Source organism: Sturnira hondurensis, unplaced genomic scaffold (genome assembly GCF_014824575.4).
Source record: "Sturnira hondurensis isolate 20B ecotype Veracruz unplaced genomic scaffold, ASM1482457v3 Scaffold0007036, whole genome shotgun sequence".
Lineage (NCBI taxonomy): Eukaryota > Metazoa > Chordata > Mammalia > Chiroptera > Phyllostomidae > Sturnira > Sturnira hondurensis.
Window position 1 is genome coordinate 3,644,492 of NW_028079667.1, and position 22,838 is coordinate 3,667,329.

The following is a 22,838-nucleotide window of genomic DNA, read 5'->3' on the forward strand; positions in this document are numbered from 1 at the left end:
AGGAAAAAATTCCAGAATAATTTTAGTAGATGTTAGAAAATGGTATTTCATACATTTTTATGTCCTATTTTGTAGCCTTAGTCTTCCTAAAATAATAAAATAAAAATTATCATTTTCATGTTGACCTCAGTGTTAGTAAATTTTATTCTAAATTTAGTTGTATTAAATTATGGAAGCGTCTCTTACTTCTTGTTTCTATTTTGTAATTAATATTCTAATTGGAAGCAAAGTATATTCACATAACACCCCAAGGAAAGTATTAAAACATTTTTTTCAGGAAAAACGTTTGTCTACTTCTATATATCCAGATGTTTGTATTATATAAGTAATATAACTAACTCTTGATTATTTTTTGATCCACTTATTTGGTAACACATAAACAGAACCTTATTATTTATCTTACTTTAAACATCAGTTTCCTTGTCTTTAATATTTTAGTTAATTTTGTGTTTGTCAGTGAAATAGAACAAAATATTCAAAATATTTTGAAATTTGGGGGAGAAATCTCAAATACAAATTGCCACCACAATATCATCATCTTTGGGTTTGCAACTTTTTATTTCTAAAAAAAAAGTTTTGGAAATGCTGCAACAGTTAATTGAAATTAAAATAAAATCACCACAATGTTCATAGCAGTGTTATTTACAATAATGAAGTACTGGAAACAACCTATATGCCCATCAGTAACTGAGTGGTTCAAAAAACTGTGGTACATTTACACAGTGGAATACTATGCAGCAGAGAGAAAGAAGGAACTCTTACCATTTGCAACAGCATGGATGGAATTGGAGAGTATTATGATAAGTGAAATAAGACAGGTGGTAAAAGACAAATACCATATAATCTCACCTGTAAGTGGAATCCAATGGACAAAACCATCAAGTGAGCACAAAAAACCAGAGACATGGAAATAAGGAACAAACTGACAGTGACTGGGGGAAGAGGGGTGAGGGAAAATGCGGGAAAGAAGGGAAGGGTCTAGACAAGGAACATATATAAAGGACCCATGGTAATGTACAACAGGGTGGGGACTGACTAGAGTGTGGGGGCAGGCAGGGGAGAGCAAGGGTGGAAAATTGGGACAACTGTAATTGAACAACAGTAAAAAAAGAAAAAATACATATATTCACACATTTAACTCAGTATTCCTACTCTTAGTAATTTATATGAAAAAGTAAATTAAAATGTATGTAGGAAGAACTTTCTTTGCTTCTTAAAGAATATGAAATTGGAAAAAGCTAAATATTTAAAATAGGATATGACTTAGTAAATTAAGCACATAACAGAATGTTTAGGGTCATAATTATGATGATTATATAAAAACTCAAAAAACAAATTGACAAACTATGAAAAGAAAAAAAGACATGCTATGTTATGCAATACTAGATAGCAACTATAAAACAGATGTACACATTTTTTCAAATTAATGTGAAAAATGAAATAAATTTAAAATAATCAAATGATTTTTGTTTTAAAACATTCAGTTTTGTTTATACTTCATTTTAATTTAAAGTTATCCTTCATGTTAAAATTCTCCATTTGGAAAGGCATCAAAGTTATAGGTAAGGTATGGGGAACTAGAAAGAACTTTAAAGCTTGTTGTTAGAGTTAGAATAAGACTACAAAATCAAAAGATCGTTTAAACTAGATTTAACAGGCAAAATTTAGAGAAAATCTGTCAGAATAAGCCAGGTGTTGAAGGACAAATACCATATGATCTCACCTTTAACAGGAAGCTAAACAACAAAACAAACACGCAAGCAAAATATAACCAAAGACACTGAAATAGAGAACAGGCTGACAGTGACCAGAGGGGAGAGGGGAGGGAATTTCAGGGGAAATAGGGGAGGGATTTAGAGGAACATATATAAAGGATACATGGACAATAACTGAGAAGGGTGGAAATGGGAGGGAGAGGGGGAGCACAGGGGTGGGATGGGATGGGAGTAATAGACAGAAAACTGTACTTGAAAAATAATTAAATAAAAAAATTGGAAAAAAAAAAGAATCTCAAGACCACAATGAATGATAGGGATTTAAAAAATATTTTCAAGACCCACACTTTCATTTATTTTTTTAGGTGTTTGTATTTTTTAATCCCAGTATATATAGATACTTCATTATCACTTTCATCATTATATGATTAATAAGAATTCATAATTTTATCTGAATGGCTGCATGCCTACTTTGTGGCCACATTATTGCAATTCAAACTGGAATGATGAGAATCATTGGCTTCTTTTGAGAAATTTCATGCTATCAATTACTCTACAGAAAGAAGGTTATATTTAATAATTCTTCATGCATATTCTTATGTTTATATTCTAAAATAGGTTATAATTTTATAATATTGTAAAAGAGATTGTTTTATCAGTACTGGTTATAATTTTTTTTTACTATACTGTATATAATTGCTTAATTAGTAGAAAAAAATGAATGGGACTTCATCATGACTACATTTCCATTTCTTGAAATATTTTTGAGTCGAAATTATTTTAAATGTCTATTTCACTTCTCAATTTTCTTTTGTGTATGAAATAGTTTGTTTTTTATATCTATTTACCACTCTTACCTTTTTTAAATTAGTTCTTAGATCATTGAAAAATGAATATATTTGCGATAAATATTTCCTGTTTGTGATTGCTATTGTTATGGAATATTTAGAGAAAAATTGAATGTTTATTTTTATGAACCAGGATATCTTTGATCTACTTTTTAAAATATCTTGTGTTTAACTTAATTTTTAAGATTTTTTTCTAAGTACTTATATTCAGCTTTATGTTTGGCCATTTTATTATTTTATGGTATAAAATGTCTTTGTTTTTTTTAACTTTAATTAATTCATCTGCTTGTTTATTTTGTAACATTTTTAAGGGTATGTACTAAATTATTATTTCCCTAATTTCAACCAAATATCACGATCAGTGTCTTGAATAAACTTTTTTTATCTCAAAAAAAGATCAATAAAGAGCACCCTTCCTCATGTTCACAACTATTGAAAAATAAAAGCATAGGAGGTAGGTAAATGAAGGTAAAATTATCAGCTAAGTCACTGAGAAATCTGCTGGAGGGTGTGGTTTTATTTTTTGGCCAGAAAGGCTTGCTTCTTCCTAACTCTGTGAATGTGTTTGTATAGAGACATGAAAATAGACCGATGAAGGAAAAGTCAGGAGAGATGAACTTACTAGGGTTGTAATTCAATCCATCTAAACATGAAGAAGAGAGGGCAAAGGGAATGAACCTCCAGAGTCTGAAGTTGTTCCCTAGCTCTCCTCCCCCTACTGGGAAACCTTGGCCACTGATTATCATCTGCATGGGAGTTACTCTTGCCTCCTGTGACACTTCAGTTACCAGGGACAATCAGATGAAAAAAATAATTTTACATTTTTTTTAGCTTATTGTAAAGCCAAACATGAGTTCATTAAAAAAATGCCAGAATAAGTTTTTCTCTGGTGGTTTATTTTACTTCATCTTTTCAGTGAGAGAGGAATATCTTTGGAATGGGTCAGGACTACAGTGAGATGAGTGAAGCACTTGCTTTTCAAGCTATATTTAAGGGGCTGATAAAAAAGCTCAGTATCAACATAGTACTGCACACACCATTTAAAAGATAGCAATGAAAAAAATCATGTTGAATAAAATATCAAAATATTAACTTAAACACAGGATCAGTATCAGCAATTTTTTCCTTTGGCCTCAGACTCTAATATGGCTTGGCATATCACTGAATTACTGATTAATATATTTTAAAAGAGTACTTTTCAAGCTGTTTTTTCTGTAAGAAATTTAAATTCTAGGATTAAGATCTGAAAAGTCAAAACATGTTTTTAAAAACTGAAAGTTCTACAATTTTCTTTTACCAAATCTACTCAGTTCTTCACCTTCATCAACATCATTTGAAAACCAAAGGCAGTACTCTTATGAATCCAATGCTAAGAAGTATTTTATGCTACAGAGAAAACAAAGTAATTTTGCAAGGCCAAATTCTTCTCAAAGACCTGCAGAACACTCTTATTATTCAATAAAAATTTATTGAGTACCAGGTGCTGCTAGGTGCTGAGGATACAGTGATGCATACCAGGTATTTTTCTTAGTCTTCAAAGATGCATTTTGAATCCGATGATATTGTACTACAAACAGGGCCCTAGAGGATAAATTAGGAAAGTACGTTTTTTTATTAGCTTCTCTATTAATGCATGTAGTAAGTAAAAGGGGCCACCTTGAGAGTCTCTCCAACTTTATAAGATGGGAAAAACTTAACCAACTCTCTTCCACGGGCTAAAGAAACTCTTGGGGTCTTGCCGTGTAGGAAGTGCTTGAGCTCTTGAACTCTTCTGATTGCAAGCCCCTTGGAGACAAGCGAAAGCATGTCATTCTCTTCAATGTATCCCAGAGCCCAGGTTAGCACAAGTGCTGTAAAGCGAACACAGACCTTGCCCTGCCAACCTGGTCAGAAGACCAACATTCAAAACCAAGTCTGTCTCTTGGTGACTGTGTGATGTTGGTCAGGATACTTAACCCCTCTGGCCCTCAGTTTTCTTGCTGAGAAAGCTCAGTGGGCTGTTATAAGAATTTGTCAAGGTGTAGGAAGTAAATCCAACTTTAAACAGATAAAATTGTTAGCTATATGTTGTCATTTCACCTAGTACAGGGGTTGGCAAGCTTTTGTGTAAAGGATCACATAGTAAATATTTTAGGCTTTGCAAGCCATATGCCCTCTATCATTACTACTCAGTTCTGCTGCTGTAGCCCTAGAGCGACCACAGACAATACGTTAATGAACGGGCATGGCTGTGCTTCAGCAAAACTTCACCGAGACAGGTGACAGGCCAGATCTGGCCCTTAGGCCATAGTCATGCCAATTCCTGACTTAGTACAACATAGTAGAGATTTAAGCATTTAGACTATCTTTTCATGTTAAAATCACTAGACTCTCAACTCCATGAAAACAGCAATTATTTCAGTGTTATCACTGGATCTCCAAACACCTAATCAGAATTTTCCACTTTTTCAGGAAATGTTAGCTTCTAAATTTGGAACGGTGATGGAAATATTAAGTACCTGGAACTCAATAACTGCATAAAATCTAAAAAATCCTTTATAGTATAAAGTCATACTAAGAAAGTCTTGTCATGATGAGAAAGTCTTAACATGACTTGATACACTATAAGATATTTTGAAATATATTTATCTCACACCTTATACCTGATTTTTTCACACCTACTTTTATATAATAGACAACTACAACAAAGCCTTACCTTTCCTCAGTGACAGAAAAAAAAAAAGGAAATGTACCTAACTTGGATATTATGCTATTTATATCCAAGCCCATAAAAAGGTCTTAAAGCCCATGGGAGAGAACATCAATTATCACTGTGATTTATTAGAAACAAAGGAATCCATTATGGACCACTTCTGTGGTAGCACCCTCACACAGCAAGCAGTATGACAGGCATGGTGCCATTTGGGCTGCACAAAATGTGCAAATAAGCAGAGTGCTTACGAGATAATTTTAATTGAAACATGATATATATCGCTAAGCTTTTCTTCTTTTCCTGGACATCCCCTATCTTTCATTCTTTATATCTTTCTTAGGAATACTTTTTTTCTAAGGTGTGTTATTTTTCTAAGGCTATCGAACATATCCAGGAGGGGTAGGATCTGAAAACAGGACCAAATCCGAAGGCTAAGTTGTTACTGAATAGAGGTAGCATTCACTAACAATTCTGCCTTCAGTGGGTCTGGTAATATGTAGGGAAAGACGCGAGGCTTTCCACGCTGTTATCTATAAATGGCTTGCAGAAACAAATGTGTAGAAAACAGTAGAAAATTAGAGTTTAATGTATTTTTCTTTACTAAGAATTTTAGAACATACATATAATCATAAAGAAATACATTTTAATTTCAGAATTTGGGATTACAGAAAATACATAGTTTACACTTCATAATCGTAAAATAATAAAATTTTAATGTGAACAAGAAGGTAAATGTCAACTGGAACCAATTTAATGTAGGATTTCTATTAACCTAACCCCAAAACATTGTTCACAGGGCAGGGTCAGTTTTTAAAAGAAATCTGTCTAAGAAATACCTGGTCCTACAAGTGTACAGGAAGCAGATGAGCTAATTGCAAATATAAATAAAAACAGTCACCAGTTAATCTGGACAGATTGAAGACTCACTTCCCACTCAACTCTAAAATTAATTGTCTCTGATAATGGAAGAGGTGTCATCGCAGAATTCACAAATAATAAATTTCCCAAGAAACTAAAGAAAAGGATAAATTCAACAATTTTGTATTAAAAGAAAATATGGCTCCTCCTTAATTTTTATTCACCTCTTTTTTATCTCCTTCCCTGACCTTGCTTTTATCTAGAAAACAGAAGAAAATTCTAAAAGACAGCTTCTTTATTGAGACTGGATTCAGAACAAAAGTAATTTGCACCCTAGTTCTGAATTTTAAAAATGTGAAGCTCAAAAGTTTTGAGATTTTTAGCTCCAAACATTTTACTAAATGTAAATGTTGACAAGTGAGTCATCCAACTCTCAATTTTTATCATTTACTTTCTGATGAAAAAAGAAACTGGCTTTAACCACAGTTTAAGGGAAAGAACAGTTGCTTCTCTCCTACTGATAAAAATTTCAGCACTATAGGCGAGTTCCCTCGATGCTAATATAGATATGGTGGGCCCAACAGACAGGTGGAGTTGGCAAATAAATGTTCATTTCTTCCTTTTATGACTCAATGTTATCATGAGGGAAATCGAGAACATTTCCACAACACAGCTGTGTGGGACTCGCCAGCTCGTCTATCAAGATAACACAGTCTTTACTCCCCTGCAGTTTGGCAACCAGCGCAGATCTGAGTGGGAGATACAAGATTCCTCTCGAGTTCTTGGCTGTACTAGAAGCACAAGTTGTGTTTCAGAGTTGCCACTGCTAGCTATCGATTTCAGAGACTCTGCAGTTTCTTGTAGGGATACTCTGGCTCGTGCAGTTATGGGATGGTAGGACTGGGTAAGAGTTTAGAGGCCATTTTAGTAAATGTTTGCATCCTCTCTGTCTCCAGCATGTGTCTGCATACCGCTGGTGAAAGGAAACACTACTTTCCAAAGAAACTCTTCTATAGTTTAAAATATTTATTTATTTATTTATTTTTAGAGAGAGGGGAAGGGGGAGAAACATCAATGTGTGGTTGCCTTTCATGCACCCGCTACTGGGGACTTGGCCTGCCACCCAGGCATGTGCCCAGACTGAGAATCAAGTGGATGACCCTTTGACCCTCTGGTTCACAGGCTGTCACTCAATCCACTGAGCCACACCAGCCAGGGCCTTTTCTATTTTTGATGACCTCTCATGTTTAGAAGATTCTTACCCTTGCCAAAATAAAATTTTTACTTATTCTTAATTTTATATTTCGAGGTCACTCATAGGAAATCGATCCCTTTTAATTATAAATATATCCTTAATTGGTTGAAAGTAGTCATCGTGTTCTAATTAGTCTAATAGTTCTTCCTGCGACAGGGTCCAAAGCCTTTTCTCCTTCGGAAAAGTCACTCAACCCAAAACCCGAAACGGGATTGGATCACTGGAGAGTGAAGTGGGCTCGTTACCTTGCCCGCCCTGATGGCTGGCCGGACAGTGCCCCCTGCAGTTCAGTTTTTCCTCTGATCTGAGCCCAACATCAGAAAGAGAAATGGGGGATGCTGCTGTTCATTCTTACGGACTATAGTTGCCTTAGGAAGCAACACAGTTAATGCAAATAGTCCTAATTTACACTTTGTTTCTCCGGATAAAGAATTTCAGCAAAAAAAGATCTATAGATAAAAAGCCAAGCCTGTTATTTTCCCACATCAGTCAGTGATCCTGGAGCTCTTTACTAAACCAGACTCAAAATGTTGGAGTGCCCTCCGTCTTTGCCATATCCAATGGGCTGTTATTTCGCTGTTACAGCGTTCCATCCTTAGGTCAGCGTGGCTTAACCGAAACCTTAAATTTATTATAGTTTGGTGTGACTTTGGTGACACAACCATGCACATAGCTTGAATCCTCTCTGAGTCTCCTTGCATTTCAGATGTAGTTAAACTGAGTGGGAACAATGGGGTATGAGAGAGACTGCAATAGACTAAAAATCTCCAAGTCCAAAAGGAGGCACTACTTTCTTTTCAAAGATTCTGACACAGGAAAATGCATATAAAACATTGCTAGGTGTAAGTGTTTGAGAAAAGTAGAAATCCAGAATTTGTTTTATTTTTTTTTAAGTTGACTCTCCTTCCTAAATATGTCTTCTGAGTGGCTCTGGCTCATGAGCTATCAATTTGAGGTTTTTGTTCCATAGTCACATTTTCTCAGTTATCTCACTAATTCTTATGATAATCACAGAGAATATTACTTAGACACTAAAAATGGTATAATAGAGTATGCAACAATTTTGCAAATACTTCCTGATAAAATGTTATTTAAAAGATAAAAATTTTCTTTACAGTGAGAATAACACAACATATTTTTTAAATGGTGTAGAAAGAAAGACAATGGAAAACAGTAAAATGGAACAGATTATTTGGATAAAAGGGCTATGGATGATTTTAATTTTTTTCTTCTTTCTCCTATGCAACATTTTTATAGTTCTCCTATATGAGCCCACGTAGCTTCTGACAATAAAAGGATTATAAATATATTTCAATTATTATATGTAAGTAAAAGAAAATTGAAACACAGTACTTCGTTGAGGCCAAAAGAATTTCTTGATAATTTAACTTTCCCTTGTAATATGTCTATACTTTTTATACTTTTCAGGTTTTCCCCCTTAGCATATGCTCTCATTACTCTTTCTTCAGAGTCAATTTTAGTAGGAAGACGAGAAATGTTGTAATATCAAGATGAAGGGAACAGAAATGGAACATGAAAATACTCTATTTGTTAATAAAGGTGTAAAATAAGAGGGAGAACACATACTAAATACAAGATTGATCAAATTTTCTTATGCTGGCTCTCTCTAATGGGATTTGACTCACTCAGAGCTAACATTCTTTGGAGCGTTTACCCAAGCTATTATTATTTCTCTATTAGTGATGGTGAAACTTAGACCTAGTGAGGTCAGTCAACCCAGTATCAAATCACGGAGTTCTTAAAGGCCAGAGCCAGGTTCCAAATCCAGGTCATCCTCCCTCCAAAGTTGTCAGGACTGCCTATTGCTTACAGAGAAAATAATCTCAACCAAAATAAAAAGCTCACCCTGGCTTGGGTGGCTCAGTTGGTTGGAGCATTGTCTTATGGACCAAAATGTTGTGGGTTCAGTTCCTGGTCAGGGCACATATACAGATTGCAGGGTTGATCTCTGGTTGGGTGCTTTCGAGAAGGCAGCCAATCGATGTTTCTTTCTCACATCAATGTTTCTCTCTCTCTCTCACTCTTCTCTGTCTTTCTCTGTCTCTCTCACTCTCCCTTGCTCTCTCTCTAAAAAGCAATGAAAAAATGTCCTTGTGTAAGGATTAAAATATAATAAAGAAACAAATGAACAAGTAAATAAATAAATAAGCTCCCTGCCAAGCAACAAAGCAAAACAAAACAAAATTAGCATTGGTGTTTTTCTAATATCTTCCTTCTCATAGATTTGTAGCACAACAAATGGACCAGCCACTACAATCCACAGAGTTCCTACTGAACACAGATATGTTTCTAATGGGTTTCTTTTATTTCTTTTCTTCCTTTTTCCGCCTCTCTTCACTCTGCTGTTTAATGACAGTAGTTGAAATTTTGAGTGTCACATGGTCACAGTACCCTTTCTTGGGATACCTCAAGCAGTCATTAGAAAAGCTGAAGAACTATGATTTGAGATTGTTTTTGTTGAACACAACATGAGAGCAAACAAGCTACAACCCTGTTGCAGTGAGTTGAGTGTAGCGCAACACTGTGCAGGCAGCCAGCTCCATGTGCTTGGCATGTCCTTGGACTCTACATTCTCAATGCTTTCACATCTGGGGCCTTCGTGCTCTTCCCAGGCATAGCTGATTCCTGGAGATAGCTAACCACTTCCTGAAAGCATGTCTTTCATATCAAACTACCCGAACAACCGCCCACAGCCAACCACTTTCTCTATTGGGCTCTCATACTCAGGGCCACTATCCTCCTGCCTTCATCACCCCAGGGCAAGGTACCAGACAACCAGGGACAGCCTCTATGGCCCAGAGCCCACCAAATGTATTATTTATTTATTTTCCAGTTACAGTTGATATTTAATATTATCTTATATTAGTTTCAGGTGTACAACATAGTGGTGAGACGTTTATACAATTTATGAAGTCATCCCCCGATAAGTCACCTGGCGCCATACACAGTTATTACATAATTATTACCGACTACATTCCCTATGCTGTACTTTACATCCCTGTGACTATTTCGTACCTATACATTTCTACTTCTTTATTCTTTGGCCTTTTTCACCCATCCCCCCAATTCCCCTTCCTGGCTAGATTTATTTAATCTAGCCAATCTTAAACTTCTCACTCTGCCTCACTCCTTTCCATGGAAACCACGGCAAAGACTCTTGCCCTTGCCTTCCTGCTCCCTCTGCTTCCTGACCGACTCGGGCTTCCCTGTGTGGCCCCGTGGTAGGGCACATCCCCTCTGCTTGAGAACTGTGAACGTACCAGCCTACCTTTTGGTTGGTAATTGTCTTCTAATTTGTTAGGCTCACCAGATCTGCACCCAAATGAAATCTACATTTAAAACATTGCGGAAACGGGGACCCTAGTTCACTGTTGGTGGGATTGCAGACTGGTACAACCACTATGGAAAACAGTATGGAATTTTCTAAGAAAACTAAAAATGGACGTACCTTTTGACCCAGCAATTCCACTCTTAGGAGCATATCCTAAGAATCCTGAAACACCAATCCAAAAGAACCTATGCACCCCAATGTTCATAGCAGCACAATTCACGATAGCCAAGAGTTGGAAGCAACCTAGATGCCCATCGGTTAATGACTGGATCACAAAACTATGGTACATTTACACAATGGAATTCTATGCCGCAGAAAGGAAGAAGGAACTACTACCCTTTGCAACATCATGGATGGAACTGGAAAGCATTATGCTGAGCTAAATAAGCCAGGCGGTGAAAGACAAATATCATATGATCTCACCGTTAACAGGATTCTAAACAAACCAAACATGCAAGCAAAATATGACCAATGACACTCAAATATGGAACAGGTTGACAGGGTCCAGAGGGGAGAGGGGAGAGAATTATAGGGGAAAAGGGAATGGACTCACATGAACAAGTATAAAGGACACATGGACAATAACTAAGGGTGGGGGGTGGAAAGGGGAGGGAGGCGGGGAGCAAGGGGGGGTGGGCAGGGTTGGGAATATAAGACAGAAACCTGTACGTGAACAAGAATTAAATAAAAATTATATTTAAAAAAATAAAAAATAATAAAACATTGTGGAAAGCCTCAGTCTCATGTCCTGATCCACACTCCCTGGAATGTCAGCTTTGTTACCACGAGTCTGTTTGTACTGGGCATTAAGAGTGTAGAGTCAGCTACGACTGTAACTAGGGTTCTTGCTGCCTACTTAGGACAAAACCTCATAAATGGCTCCACCCATATTAAGAAAGGATTGTTCAGTGCATTGACAATGCACATAAACCCATTTTGCTTGTCATATAGATGATTAAATATATAATACACACCTCATGTCACTGTTTGAAGAACTAGACAAGGTGAGCACCCTGGTGTTTCACGGCAGATCTGCCACCAGAACCATCGTGACCTCAGACAGGCTTTGACCCCTCACCTGCTGCATGGGAACACCAAAGTTCTAGGCAAGAACTTGAAAGTAAAATCAAGGGACTGAAGAGTTGCTAGGCTAAAATATAAATGTCTAAATGCAATTCTAACTGAGGAAAGTTTTGAGTGCCTAAAATGAATTCTGGCTGAATAGAAATGCTCAAAGCTACCTCATAAAGCATTGTTTATTTTCTCTTATGAAAGGCTTGCTCCCTCGGTAGCCTTTCCTTGCCAGTATGTGACGTTCTCTGGGGCGATTTCCAATCACCGCTGCTGCTGGCCAGCTGATCACCATAGTAGTCAACAGACTGACCCTGGAGAGCACCAAGACGTCCCACTGGTTTGCATGATGCAGCCTCAACAACATGAAAGCTCCAAACACCCCTGTGCTCTCTGATTTCAAACTTGGCAGTTTGGGGAGGTTGCCAGGACAACACCAGGAGAGGATCCAGGGGAGTGGTGTGCCAGAGCCAGCAGGTGGCAATGGCCAACAGCAGCTTAGAAGGCAGACTAGTCTTTCCAGCAGTTAAGACAGCCAACAGAGTGGGGAGCCAATGCTGCCCTTGTTATCCAACGTATAGGCATTGTTATAAACGACATCGGAGCCCCCTGTACATTTCTCATTGGGCTTGTTAACCAGGTGGCAGATTTACCAGAGTCATCAATGCTCCAAGCAAAACGTATGCTATGTCATTTAACTTACATTTGAGGCCAGGGAATTGAGTTTCTTGGAATAATGTCTTGGAGACACAATAACAATGATCTCTGGTATTTATACAATACTGTTCTCCGAGGCAATTAAAGCACCTGACAGACTGCATCTAAATCAGACTTAGAACATGGCTCACAAGCAGATGAGGAAAAGCTATTGTAGTCACTTTAAATTAAAAACCTACATGTAGATATAATGTTTTAGAATTAAGATCATACAAAATTTAAGGTGAAATTAAGACAAAAAACTAGGAATTCTGATTGTCATTCTCATACACAAGCCATCAGTTGGTGGAGTACATAAAATTATGAATCATGCCAATATATTTGTGTCCTTGTTAAATCCACATCTAATGACAAGGCTGAAAGACAGTAGAATGAAAGCCTCTTTTAATTTTGATCTACAATAGGATTATATATGCGCTAGAGAAATTTAAAAAATGTTCTTTATAAAATTTGTTTTATATCCTTTCAACAGCAAAGATGATATAGAAAGCAGATGTTATAAGAGATGTTTTCCAAGTTGAGATAATTTCCAATAAACTGTAATATTTCTCAAATGAGCAAGGTCTATCAAGCAACAAACATTTATTGTTTGTCCATAATGAATTTGGCACTGTTTTAGTACTTGTGGACTTGAGGAAGACATAAAAAAAATCTAAGACTAATTCTGTGCTTTTAAGGACATTACAATTTTGTAGACAGAGCAAAACTAAAATAAAATTACCAGTTAACATCAAAGGAGGCTGTGAACTTGAGTTCAGACTCTTCCTGCAATCAGAGTAAGAGGAGAGGAGAGATTAGTGAGGCTGCAGGGAGGAGGAGGGATGACCTGGCTGAGCCTTAGCATGGGTAAGATTGGGCCCCAATGGCCACAGCACACAGAGTCCCAGACTAGAAGTCAGAGTTTCATCTACCACAACGTGATAACAATTTTTATGACAAATTTTAATCACTGAGAACCAGTCATATGCCAAGAGCTGTATCTGGTTACTGGCGAACAAGATAGGGTGTGATGTGTTTTAGAAGTAGACAAAGAGTTTTGTAAATAGCTTTGTAAGTAGACAAATAGTATTTGCAAATGTAAATACACATTCTGCTGGGTCTATTCAGATTCTACTCAGTTTGCTATCTGTGCTTTGGACCCATCACATAGGTTCAAGAAGTCAAAGTCTTTAACTGAGACCATACTGCCTCAGTTAAAACTTCCTTCATCATTTCTCATTTTACCACCATACTCAGAGACCCTCCTGTACACACACCGGTTCATAGTCTCCAAGTGTGTGTGTGTGTGTGTGTGTGTGTGTTATGATTAAGCCCCTTCTTTCCTTCCCTCCTTCCTTTCTTCCTTCATTTTTTTCATTTATCAACATGAGCATGCCAACACAGGGATTGCTCAAATTTTTATTCCAGAGTTTCAAGAGAGGCAGGCTTCAGTCATTTGTCTCTAATAAGAGCAGTGAACATTTCAACATGACAAAGTCATTTCACACGTCTCCTCACTGTTTCTAAGCAGCATCTAGCACAACTTGTTTCTAACTGCCACTTCCTGGCTTTGGATTTGTTTCATGTCAGGTTCAAAAAAAGAGAGAACATTTTGAACTGACTTTGTCTCTGGTACCAGTCTCAGCTCTTTTCACTCCATTTAGTTCTCATGCATCTGGGAAAACTCTAAGGCTTTGGTTACAGATTTCTCCTGATATTCGCTAGAGCCATAGCAAAGTCCCACAGTTTTTCATATTTGAAAATATGGCCACTGATGTCAGGAAGGAGAACAGTAAGCAAGATATGGCTGAGTAGAGACAGTCACACTTTCCTACCTCTCTCTCTTCTGGGACATGACACTTGTTTTTGAGAGAGCAGTGCAGATAGAGTTTGGAGGGTGCTCTTGACTGCAGAAATGAGCCATGAGGGCGACCACTATTTGAGGGATCCCTAGGGTAATCACTAGTTGAACTGGGCCAAAGTTATAGGGCTAAGTTGCTTCTGTACTCCCTCTGCCCCCAGGTCTCCACCTGAGATCATTCAAAAAGATGAATTTACATCACAATACAGGGACTTCAAGCATAGCCAGGTAAAATGCCTTCTTTTTCTTCCTCAGTAGAACAAGCTTGTTTCCACCCTAGGACCCTTGTTCTAATTGTGCTTTCCACCTGGAACCCCATGCCCCCATCTTCCCTTTGATGGCTTCTCCTCGTGTTTTAGCTCTCAGCACATCCATAGCTCCTCCTCAGAGAGTCCCCCCTCACCACTCTGTCTAAACTAGCGCTCTACCTCTCCCCATGCCCCACACTGCCACCATCCCACCACCATTCTCTCTAATACAATTTTCTGTTCTATTGTGTTTATAGCATTTATCAAAATCTGAAATAACTTATTTAGTTTATTTTTTGTTTTATTGTTTTTTTATCATTGCTCTATATTAAAATATAAGCTTCATGTGATCATTGACTTAATCAATTTTTCCATAGAGGTATTGTTGCAATAGTACTTGGCACATTGTATGGACCCTCAAAAAGGAGAAAGAATAGATGAAATGATTATTGCTTTCCTAAGTAATCTTCCATTTATAGCTCAGCTTTCTCTCTCTTCATTATTTCTCTTTTTTCTCCTTCTTCCTACAATTATTGGAGCAAGTAATTTAGATTGTATAATAGGCTGAATTACAGTTTTGTTTAGGAAAAATTGTTCTTTGAGAATCCATAAAAATATAATTCTATATAGCATCTCTCCCACTTCTCAACTTGAAGGTATTGCACACTTGTTGGAGATCAGTTTGCCAGCTTATTAAGTGTTAACTTCCCAAGTGACTCTAGTTTGCATGGGGAAGTGGGAAGGCACAGTACAAACAGCCTGAGAGAGAACAAGCTAGAATTACTGTCTGCTCTTCTTTTCTTTAAACTTACAGATACCACCAGACAGTATCTGCATTACAGGAAATATGGAGACCTATTGATTTTTATTATGAACAAATTATAGCTTTGACTCATAATGTTTGACATTTTTGCTTTGTAGTCCTAAATTTTATATCATTCCAATGAACCAAAGAAAACAGCCCATACGGGTTTCAAACTGGTAACCAGAGACTTGGAAGCACCATATCCGAGCTCAGTGAATCAGGCAAGTGAAGATGCAGGTTTGAAGTATCAGGATTTTGACTTACCCTATTATGGAATCACAGAGTCCTGTATTCATCGTGTAAGGACACACAAACACAAGGTGAGAGAAGAGGAAGAAATAACACTGAAGCTTGGGCAGGCGTTCAATATTAAAATAGAATAAAACAAAATGAACATACCTACAAAATATCTTGACAGTGTAACCTGACCTTTGATGTGCTCTTTTTTTATGCACAGGTGATTTTGTATTAGAATCTTTACCTAAGATAAAGGGATTGCTTCAAGGGGGCAACAGTGCTCCGAGGAGCCATCGTTTGGCCCATCTGCTAAAGAACCGTGGGGAATAACACCTGCCCTACTGGCCTCAGCAGTCCACTGCATTAACGGAACGTAAGTGCTTATGCAATGGCACTGGATCTGTGGCAGCTGTTTGTTCAATGTTTCATGCTTTTGGCCACATCTGCTCCAAATGAATGTTAATATTGCAGTGGCATCCACGAAGGATGGGCTCTGTCATCTCCGCTGAGGATCAGTCTGACCCCCAGCAATAATAGAAATGTACTTTGTCCCAAAGTACCATCTTTAAAAATATCTTTATTCTTTTAACCTGCAGGTTACATGATCATAACCTCTCCACCTTCAGCTTTCTTCTCTCCCATGCCCCTCCCCAAGTAAAAACCCAAGTCAGTGAATCTCAAGGAGAAAAATTGCATTTATTTCTAGCACCCTGTCCAGCAATGTCAGATAACAGTTTATTCATCCCCTGGCTCCTGGATGACATTGAAGCATATCAACAGTGACAAAAGTATATTGAATAATTATCTTGAAATTAATACATTATCCCAAACTTAAATAAATGTCATCTAATCAATATATCTTGGAATGGAAAGGGAAGAGAATGTGAAGGGCATCGCTTCATTATTCATTAATTTTAAAGTAATGTGGGCAGATGAAATGGTTATTTCAGAGCACCGCTATTATAGTCACTGGCATTTTAAATAACTCCCGATAGTTAATGGTATATATTCCCTCGTTGGAACAGCTTATAGACGTTAACACTTTAGCTTCCAGATTTGGCTGTTCTGGAAAGTCAAGGGACAGTATTTCAAGGCCATTACTCTAATTTCTCTTTGAAAAACGCCTTTCTATTTTCACTGGTAACTGGTAGCTATAGCATACACTCATCTGTAGTCCTTATGGAAGAGCCTATTAATGTCACAGTCTTGGGGACTCTAATTGTTCCATTCATCATATTCCCCAGGATCAAATAAATAGCTCCTTTATATTTTCATTCTCTAGTATGCAAATAAGATGTATGTTATAATACCTCCCAGAATTTACATAAACTTATGTGGGAAAGATAAAGAGAAGAGAGTGCATACTGTGAGGAGGTAGATACTATTTTGTTTCCACAAATAAATCATGAAAAAAGGCAATGATTAATGCAAACATACTTCTTAAATATATTCTGTTTTATTTTTGCTGTTCCATTTTATTCCCATATATGATTATTATAATATATTATAAATATAGCTCATAATATATTACAAATACAGCTTGGAGACTGGGAGAGCATTTGAACAGGTTGCCTCCTTCCTCCCCACCCCCCATACTTCAAAAAAAAACAACCCTGGAGAAATGGTCAAAAAAGATCTCAAAAATATGTCAATATAGAGATACGTTTTCTTAAAAATGGAAAGATTAAATTCTTAATCTTAGTATTAGTTAATGTTAAAATGATTTAATGATAGCTTTCTTCATTTGTGATTAATAAGAAACAGTATCAGTAGCCACACAATCTACCAAAGTAAAATGATCACTTGGGGGAGCTGAGGAAGGAGCATCTTCCTACCAAACTGAGTTATTGGCCGGCAATAAAATCTGTAGAAAACAAATCATTCAAAAGCATTCAAGAGCACATTTAAAGAGAATATTAAACACTTCTATTTAGTACATGTGCTAGTTAAGTGGGAGAAATTTCGTTATAGGTTGCTTTGTACTTTCTGCCTCCTGTGATGTCCCTGACTTCCATCAGTTCTCCGGCAGGCGCTCTACAGGAGTGCTCGGGCTGTCGACGATCTCAGCACAGATCCATGCCTTAGCTTCTTGTTTTACAGGCTGGAGCATTTCACACAGAGAGTAGCCACCTGTGCTGGGACTCAGGGCAGTTTTATGACCTCAATACAGAGAAAGCAGCACAATTTTTAAATCCTTAGTTGTTCTCTGACCTGATGGAAGTGAATTCAGGGCACTGGGCCTGACTGTATTCTCTTATACTAGCTGATTATGTGATCATAAGATATTCTGGAAGATGAACATTTTACACAATAGTTTGAGGACAATTGAAAATATGTGAGCCTTCCCGTAGTCTTAAAAGTCAAATTTTAGCTTTTATTTCTATTCTTGTCTTTACAAAGGTAAAGACCTTTATTTTTATTTCAAGTAATTTCTTAAAGCTTTCAGATGAAACATTTGGGTGAGATCTTCAAAGCTACAAGGGATTAATGACTGGTTCATGAAGTCAGAAAAAACACCTTGGATGCAAGCTCATCTCTGCCAGGCCCATCTTCAGAGGGACCACACTTCACATCTGCTGCCTTCACACCAGAAGGAAGGAAGAGGCATAGTTTATTCCACTCATATTTACAAGTACAGCCTTTGGTGTAATTATACTTGCTGTTTTATACATCAGAACAGGACTCTACAGATTATACAGTATGAGGTCAATGTATAGAATGTTTCATTGAACAAAAGGACTATGCTGGATTTTATAGGTTAAACTCTTAAAGACAAAACAAAGCAAACCTCAAAACAAACTATTATAAGTAGCACTGAGACAGCTCAGCCTGATGCGAATTGCTCTCCATTAGCATCCTTACATCCCATGCAATCCCCCCACTCAGAGAAAGGGATTCAAACTTTCAATGATTAGAAGTTGGAGACAGGATGAGTCTAACCAACATTCTAGTCCAAATCCTATAGAAGGGTTTAATCCTTCAACCTACTAGCAACCCTTCAATAAGACAGAATGGTTGACTGAATTTTGGTTTTTCCTTTGCATTTTTATGTGCAATGACTGTCTATGCCTATGATGAAATCTTCTCCATTTCCCTAAACTTGACATAGAGGACAGGCCTGACCCCAACACGCCTGGTCTTGGGCTCAGTCTCAGGACCCCATCTTGCCCTGGGAGCCTTTGTTAGTCACTGAGTGAGGGAAGTAGGACTGCTGATTTTGCAGCTTTCTGATGTTGCTCATACTATATCCTCTGAGGACTCTGGCTTCCTGCAAACCACAGTGCACTGGGCCTCCCAAGTTCCTGCGAGCAAGGTGGCTAGGTGGGAGGTGCTGCTGTTTTGTTGGCCCAGCTCTGGGATGTCTGTCCCTGCTGCCACAATGCCACAGACAGAGGATAAGAGAAACAGGTTGTAGCCTTCGATAGAAAAGGCAGCACCTTGTTTACTACAGGAAGAAAACAAAAAGTCAGGTCCCATCCTATGCCCCCTTCACTTAAGAATCAAAGCTCAGACATCAGGGATACTGGAAGAGTCCCTAGACCCTGGGCAGTGCCACTTAAACATTAGGGTTTCTAGCCATAGGACTTCCTTGACCGCAAGATCAATGTTAATAATTGGGTTAAAGTACAGGGCCCAGTAAATAAACAATTGCAAACAAACTGAAGAATGGAGGACCAGAACATGACCACAAAAAGCCCCCGTGTTGATACTTTCTAAAAATGGATCCACAATCCCTGAGGCACAGTTTTCATTCAGTTCACTTCCTCTTCTCTAAAATCCTCACTGAGGATATGCTTGTTAATTTGAGAGAGAGAGATCAATGTCAGAGAGAAACATCAGTTGGTTGCCTCCTGCACGCACCAAACTGGGGATCAAATCTGCAACCTAGGTATGTGCCCTGACTGGAGATTGGACCCACAACCTTTTGGTATATGGAACAACACTCCCACCAACTGAGCCACCCAGTCAAGGCTCCAGTTCACTTCTTGACCAGATCTTCCAAAAAGAGAATAATTCCTGAACCAAGAGTAACATGGTACTGTTGATGAGAAAACCTATGTCCAATAATGAACTTCCAGCCAGTCCCAAACAAATGTAGCAATCAGCTGGTACGAAAGGAAGGATTATTTGACAGGGAATTCTTTCCATGGCTTTCCTGTGGGTTCTCTAAGGTCTAGGAGCTTGGTCATGACGTCCTCCCCAGAGTTATTTTCCTGCAGAGGGCAGATGGCGTGCATGAAGGGTGAGGAGCTGTCTGTGCAGTCAAACAGGCAGAGACACAGCAGACCAAGTCTGGGGGATACAGCAGGGACAGGGACCTGCCCAGCTTCACAGCCTTGTGTTTCCAGAGATTTTTTATGGGGGGAGAGCTTCATATTTAGTGCTGTGGTGTGCTCTAATTCCATGAGGATGACTCTTCTGTTGATTTCTATGACATATGGAGTCCTTGTCAAAGTCAAAAGCAATCTTCCATTTACTCTTTCAGACAAAAGCCTGTCTCTTTAGAGAGAGGCCCAAGTGCCCAGCTACTACAGCCAGAGGACAACTTCTTCCACTGTCCATTTGGCCACAGCTTTGTGGACTAGGAGGCCATGCTCAGGCTTCCTGCTTCTCCAGTGATACATGAGCAGAACCACCGCCACATCAGTGAAAGCTGTGAGCACTCCAGGACAGAATCCCTCCTCTCTGCCCATTCATTCAGCCTGTGTTGGGAACTAAAGGGATCTGATCATTGCTCTACCTCTGAAAGACTGCTTGTATCATTCTGCTGACTGTCTTCAAATCCCATTCTAATGGCATCTCTGTGGCAATTATTGAGTTTGGGGAAACCTTCCCATTTTTTCTCTGCATTCTACACTCTGTTTTCTTCAAAGAGGCCCATCATAAATCTAGGTGTCTTTGTGAGAGTGACATCATCTTTGAACCCTGAATGGCAATCCCTGCTGTATTGCTGTGATGGCCAGGAGAGACAGGGAGACACGGAATTCCAACTGTTTTCTTAAGATCATCCAACTTCTAGGTGATTATCCAAAATGCTTCGTTGTAGGGGCAGACAACGCGGGCTCCACACAGAGGTGGCAGACCCATGTGTCCCTCCCGGGAAGGTTGTGGTGCTGACGGACATGAACACCATGTTGTGCCAGGCCAGGCAAAGAGCACTGGACAACAACCCAGCTCTGGATAACCCGTTGCCCCATATCCCTGAGAATGTGGGCTAGTGTTCATGAAGGAGGCCCTCACTGAGATTAGGGACATGCTGCTGGCCAATAAGGTGCCAGCTGCCACCTTTGCCCCGTATGTGCCACCCCGTATCTGCCACCCGTACTGGTGCCTTTGCCCCATATGAAGTTACTGTGCCAGCCCCGGACACTGCCCTAGGACCTGAGAAGATCTCCTTCTTCCAGGCATGAAGCATCACCACTAAAATCTCCAGAAGCACCACTGAAATCCTGAGTGACACACAACCAATTAAGACTGGAGACATGGTGGGAGCCAGCCACTCTGCTAAGCATGCTGAACACCGCCCCCTCCCCACTCCTTCGAGCTGATCACCCAGCAGGTGTTTGATAATGCAGCATCTACAACCCAGAGGTGCTTGACATCACAAAGAAAACTGTTTTTTCATTTTCTGGAGGATGTCTGTAAAGTTGCCAGTGTAGGTCTGCAGATTGGTTACCCAACTGTGCATCTGTCCCCTATTCTATCATCAATGGGTACCTGGGTGTCCAGGTAATCTGGAGACTGATTACACCTTACCACTTGCTGAAAAGGTCAAAGCCTTTTTGGCTGATTCACCTGCCTTTGTGGCTGCTGCTCCTGATGTTGCCATTGCTCCTGCTCCTGCTACAGCCCCAGCCAAGGTAGATATTCAAAGGAGGAATCAGGGGGGGTGGATGAGGACATGGTATTTGGTCTTTGATTAGGCACCAAAAAACCAGCTCATCCAGTTTTAGTTGTAAAACAGAGAAATAAAGGCTTACTCCTAAAAATTAAATTAAAAAGTTATTTGAATAGATTAAATAATTTTTATTGATATAGAAATCATTATATCATGAAAGTCTTTACTCCTATGCTTCTTATTTTGAATAATATTTCTTTTTCTTGATGCCTATTCATGTCAAATTGAACAACCCCATAAAATCTAAAGAGAGATTAGAACATTTCTCTCTCATGAAACATTCTCCACTCTCTTCATTCCAGGTGGTCTTTCTCTCCTTTGAATTCCTAAAGTGATATTTCTGAAAGCATTGTCCATGAATGATCTATGTCAGATTCACCAATACTAAAATTAATTAAATTAAACTTCAATTAACTAAATAAAAGTTAAAAAACCCAGACCACCCTCAAAAACTACTGAGTCAAAATTTAATGACTATTACCAATGGATTTTATTTTTCTCTGGATAAATTTCTTTTTTCAGAATAAAATTTTTACATTTAGAATTAGCCAGGTGGACTCAGTTTAGATGACCCCAGTTTTGCTGGCAACACCCAAAGCATCATAGTCTGGAGCCAGTCAAACATATGCCTTCTTCTCCCTAACAGGCCTGATCAGGTTCTTGACCTTGGACGCATGAATGTCATATAGCTTCTTCATAGCCTTCACACTTCCCAATGGACAAAGTGTACTAGTATCTTCCATCTTCTTCATGGCTGACTCCATAGTCAGAGGGAACTTGATGATAGCGTAGTGGTCAACTTGTTTCTTCTGGGGGTGCTCTCCTGAGGATATTTAGGCTGCCTCTGGATCTGCAGTGTCTTAGGCCTCCAGAAGGTAGGTGATATGTGGACCTTTGTGTGTGTGTGTGTGGCTGTGGATGCCTTTCAGCACTGCTTTCTTTGCCTTCAAAACCTTTGCCTCAGCTTCAGCTTTCAGAGGGGCAGGGGCTTCCATCTTCACGCTGGGAGCCATCTTCGTGAAAAGCCTCTGGAGAAATTCCTTGCATTGTTGTTATTTCTTGCATCTTCGTGCAGCTGCTCTCTTCCTGGGGCTTATTTTTTGTGTTATTTCTTCTGCTAGATTGGTGGTTTTCAACCAGTGTGCCACAAGAGGCACAGTGGTTGGAAGAATTTTTAAAACATGCAGTACCTGACTATTTAGTTAGGGGTACTGGCTTTTTTCCCTTAGATTGCCAAATTTGAAAAAATGAGAGTAGCCAACATAAAAATAGCCATCTGGTATGAATGAATCAAAACTATA

The 22,838-nt window shown here is 38.6% G+C and overlaps 2 pseudogenes; one reads left to right on the plus strand and one right to left on the minus strand.

The window, feature by feature from the left end:
* Nucleotides 1-17,652: 17,652 nt before the first annotated feature.
* LOC118990434 (bifunctional apoptosis regulator-like) lies at nucleotides 17,653-20,519 on the minus strand (annotated as a pseudogene).
* Nucleotides 20,520-20,594: 75 nt separating this feature from the next.
* Nucleotides 20,595-21,558, plus strand: LOC118990453 (60S acidic ribosomal protein P0-like; annotated as a pseudogene).
* Nucleotides 21,559-22,838: the final 1,280 nt, after the last annotated feature.